Raw genomic sequence first — 5,398 nt, forward strand, 5'->3', positions numbered from 1 at the left:
GAGCGATCGACTAAGTGATATATTGATGTAATTTGATATTTTGATGTAATTTGGAACAAGTATAATTTGATTTGATTTTTATGTTATTTGGAAATAATGTTAGGGCTTTTATTTGATTTGATTTGGAAATCGAGTGATCGACTAAGTTGATTCGGATAGCAATCGAGTGATTTGGAAATCGAGCGATCGACTAAGTTGATTCGGACGGCAATCGAGTGATTTGGAAATCGAATGATCGACTAAGTTGATTCGGATGGCAATCGAGTGATCGACTAGTTGATTCGGACTGCAATCGAGTGATTTGAAATAATGTTCGTATGTTGTCAATAATGACCGAAACTACCCGGTCAAGTCGTTTGGCTTTAATCCCAAACGACCTAGCCACATCGTTTGGGATTAAAGAAAAACGACATGAACAAGTCGTTTGTATTTTATACCAAACGATGTGACCATGTCGTTTGGTATAAAAGTCAAACGATATGGCGAAGTCATTTGGCCTTTAGACCAAACGATGTGGCCATGTCGTTTGGTATAAAGGCCAAACAACTTGACCATGTTATTGGAGTTTAATCCCAAACAATGTGGCTGGGTCGTTTGGGATTAAAAGAGAACGATCTGCCGAAGTCGTTTGGTATAAAGGGAAAACGATCTGATGAGGTCGTTTGGCCTTTATGCCAAACGATGCGGCTCGGTCGTTTGGAAAAAAAAAATTTCAAAATTCATTTTGTTTTTACAACACTTTCATATTCCTCAAATTCCACTTAATTCCATTCAAACATCAAATATCAAACACTCATTCATCAAATTCCATTCAAACATTAAACATCATTCATCCATTCAAACATCCAACATTCATTCAAACATCATATCTATCCATTCATTCGAAGTTAACAAAATTACAAACCCTAAACTGAAACAAATTACATCCATCAAACTAAAACTAAAACAAAGTTAACAAAGTTTCAAATAATCCATCCATCAAACAAATTACAAAGTTACAAACCCTAAACTGAAACAAATCATGAACTATAGCGCCCACCAATGTACTTGCACCTAGTCAAGTTGTACGCCTGTTCGAAGGAGGACCTTGCTTCCTCTGGCATATCATTCCCAACCAATTGCAGATCTCTCTCTAGCAAACGACTGGTTTCATCGATGACGTCGTTCTGTCGAAAAAAGGAAAATGAAGATAAGTTACCAATCGAATGCAAAAAATCACAGTTAGAGAAACTTAATTAAAAATCACAATACTTACAATCGGTGAACAGTTAGGCAGTGTCTCCAGGGAGGGATGAATAGGAAGAAGCTCAGGGTTCACCAAAACTACATGAGAATTCCTTGCATACCAAGTCATGTAGTTTTGATGACACTCCTATGGATAAGACGAGATAGGTCCTCGGTTGCAGGATTGGATCACGTGATTCTGCCACGACTCCCAGTAAAATGGCCCAATATTGGTCCAGTTCACCTCATACCCGTGTCCTGCCACAGTTTTTGTTCTCCAATTTGGTACTGGAGGATCTTTAGGTACAAGCTGCACGTGACCCAACTGACGCACCACCCTTGTGACAGCGTAAAGCTCGACAATGTTGAAAAAACATAGCAATCCCTCAAAAAATGCAATGTCATCGATCGGGTTTGTATCTCGACATTTTTTAGGGATGCCAAACAACCTGAAACAAAATCAAATGTGTCATTAACAACTCCAATGATTAATTACTAAAAAAAAAAATATAAACAAACTTAAATACTTAAACTTAAACTTAAATACTTACATTGAACTCATTCAAATCATCAATTATCGCTTGATAAAACTGCAATGCATACGTTGTATCGTAATAGTGTGGAGCGACTGGGATGTGTCTATGAGCACGCGGCTGAGACGAAGTATAATTGAAGTTTGGGACTGTTATGAATACCAGAAAATACTTATAGATCCACGCCTAGATATACACAAATAGTTAACATATTGATAGAGTAATAAAATTAACATTAAAAAAAATAAACTCTAAAATACTCAAGTTTTACCTGTAGAAGAGTCATATAGCCTGTAACCCCTTTCACCTTCGCACATGTGGCATCCCCGAGACCTCTATACAAAAACGCCAAAATTGCTGCACCCCATGTATACTCTTCTATCTCACTGAATTTCAACAACGGCCTCAGATAACATATAGGCACTCCAGTCCCAGACTTGTCAGTAAAAACGGCACATCCAAAGAAAAATAGGATAAAAGCTCTAACAGTCCGTTGAACATCCTGAAAACTCGAGGCCTTCTCCACCACCTTCCCAGCAGCGTCACATATAGGGCTATCATGAACCTTGTTCGCAAAATGCTTTCGGATGAATTCTAGCCTTACTTTTGAAGTGAACTTGCTAGATTCCATCTCCGCCCTAATCAAATCAATAGGGATCCCCAGACCAAGATGTAGGAGATTTATCGATTGTTGTAAGTTCAGCTCACTTGTCCCCTTGCACTGCTCTTCCTCTAACTGTGACTCCACAGATTTGGACAACATCGTCCAAAGTCACGTTCATCTCCCCAACTGGCATATGGAAGGTGTTGGTCTCCGGATGCCATCTCTCCACAAACGTAGAGATCAATGGTGGATCCATATGCTCGTGATAACCTTCCACGAGATCAAACAACCCAGTCCTTCTCAACTGCATGGCAAATCTCGGAGACCTTTCACATTCATTTTGAAATCCCATTGGGATAACTTCGCTAAGTGTGAAACACACTTCCGCTCCGCGATCCTCCTGAAACAACTGAGCACGCATTAGATATATATGAACAGAAACAAAAGATTTTGTAAAAGAAAATCAAAGTACACAAGAAAAACAAAATATTACCCTTCTCTCCCAAACATCGCGAGCGACATGCACTGCATTAGTATCCTCCTCATCCCTCTCCTCACCCGCCTCCTCACTCTCCACTTCTACTATACTTTTCCCTTTGTCCATATTTACATATAAACCTACATTAGTATCACTATCTATACTATCTACACTATCTTCACTAGACGAATCAACCTCAGGAACCTCTTTTTCCAAATGGTCCCCTCTATGCGCTGATGCCGTTAAGCCGTCTGCCCTTTGTCTTTTTCTTCCAACTACGTCACCACTAGAGGAACCGCCACCAAACAATTTCTTAACACCCTTGAATGTAGTTTTCGCTACATTCTTCACATTCTTTGATCGAGGACCCATCGCTACAAAGAAAAATAAAACAAGTATTAGTAAACCATATTTAAATAAACAATGTACAAAGAAAACCACTAGAAAAAAGAGATCATCCCAGTCGTAAAACTAATATACTTATAAAAGTTAAATTGGCATTGCTGAAAGAAACTCCAAGATTTTAAAAACAGTTGTTAGACTATAATGGAGGACCTAGATCAGCAAAGTTTAGAGAAAATATCAGGGCGTGTAATATGATGTTTGCGTTTACATCAATGGGTGGCAAAATTGACAGAAAAATCAATAATGGTGGTGGACTTTACGTTTTCAAACTCGGTGGCCAAAATCACCGTAAAATTGGATATTTGCTACCAATACCTGGAACCAAACCGAAATTTGCACAGTTGTACATCTATGACACACAAAATGAAGTGGATAACATAATAAATGCCTTGAGCGAAGCCAAGAAAAGCAAAATTTTAGATAGAGAAGTAATTGAGGGACTGATCAAAATGCTTGACAAAGAGAATGATCTGACAAAAGTTTTCAGAATGGCGATCTGACAAAGAGAATAATCGGAACGTGTAACAAGACAATATGATCTACCAACGGGATCTGAAGTAGCTGCCCTAATTGTAGACGACGGATTTGAGCATAATCGAGGAAGAGATGTCATTGTGGATAGAGTCTGACAAGGGTTATAGAGAATATATCAGCTACAACCAAGTTTCATGGTTTTGCAAATATCCATTACTCTTTCCACACGGCGAAGACATCACTCAGCGGCCATTGAGCGCAATCAAGTGCTAGGAACAAGGACTTTAAAAATGAAAGAGAATCAGCATGCGAGAGTTATATGCATTCAGAATTCAACAAAGAGAAAATGAAGGCCATACTGTGATTCTAAGTGACCGTCTCTTCAAACAATATTTGGTTACTTTATACGCATGCACAGAAGAGGACATGTTTTCCTATATAAGATCAAACCAAAACAAAATAAGATCCGAGTTTTACCAAAACCTAAAAGATGTCGTTATTGCCGGAGACACAACACCAGCATCTGTAGGAAAGAGGGTAGTTTTACCGTAAACATTCACAGGAGGACCACGATATATGGTACAAAATTATCAAGACGCGCTCGCCATCTGTAGATTTACAGGATCACCTGACGTCTTCATCACTTTTACATGTAGCCAGAAATGGCCAGAGATTGAAGAGTTCACAAATAAAACTGGGCAAACAGCAGAAAATAGAGACGAAATAGTAGCTCAGGCTTTCAAAATCAAATTCGATGAACTGATGGATGATTTGTACAAAAGAAAACACTTTGGAAAAGTCTGGGCAGGTAATATCACTTTTAAATTTATGTTTTACTAAATCTATTTTAGCTGATTTAGGACTACTGACAACATGATTTTGTGTTTTGCTTTTCGCTACATATGTATATTCCAACATGAATATATTTTACTTAAATTTATTACAAAATATCACATGAATTTGCCCACGAAAAAAGGTCGAAATAGGAGACACCAGGACACATGCTCTAACTCAAGAGACACATACTCTTCACTCTAATAACAACTAAGTTTGAACCAATTACAATAGCCAAGCCCAAAGGCCATTAAAGTACCTACTATTAAGGTCGGTTTATATGTAAATTGAATCCAGTATGACTCTCAATAGTTTCAATTCAAACATATGAAACAAGTTGGTAGTACTAAAAAAATGCAATTGGAACAATATATACGTGCAATGTTTTTGGGGTTTGGAGGGATGACATATCTAGCTGCAGACTATCTTTCCAAACAATGCAAGTCACAAGAATAAGCACAATGGTTTTGAAAGTTTTTTTTTTGTAAACTCTACTTCAACTTGGAAACTTCAAGCTGATGATAGTAAAATTAGTAGTGGGTCACTGCCTCATTGGTTGGGTTAGTTGCTTATACTCTTAGGAGTTTTACGCGAAAGAGCCACACATTTTGTACTTGAATTAGACCATAAATTTTTTAAATATAAAAACTATCATAATAAAGTATTTCTTTTATATCACGAAAAGATACCTAAAAGATCCCGGGCGTATGCCTGGGTTCAAAATCTAGTCCTACCTATATTAATATCCGTTTCTCCCAATATGCTCACAATGAGCCACGTCAGCTCTATTTTTTAAAAAGTCTCTATTTAGAAAATAATTACTCGCTTTCTTACCAAACTAACCCT

General features: G+C 37.7%; 1 long non-coding RNA gene across 1 annotated transcript; it reads right to left on the reverse strand.

Moving 5' to 3' along the window:
* Window positions 1-810: 810 nt before the first annotated feature.
* On the reverse strand, window positions 811-1,673 carry LOC147518658 (uncharacterized). Its single transcript, XR_015214104.1, has 2 exons — window positions 1,256-1,673; window positions 811-1,166 (listed from the first exon to the last, which is right to left on the reverse strand). It is a non-coding gene; the product is annotated as an uncharacterized LOC147518658 (long non-coding RNA).
* Window positions 1,674-5,398: the final 3,725 nt, after the last annotated feature.

The sequence above is a fragment of the Coptis chinensis genome, chromosome 2 (genome assembly GCF_015680905.1).
Source record: "Coptis chinensis isolate HL-2020 chromosome 2, ASM1568090v1, whole genome shotgun sequence".
NCBI classification, from domain to species: Eukaryota; Viridiplantae; Streptophyta; class Magnoliopsida; order Ranunculales; family Ranunculaceae; genus Coptis; species Coptis chinensis.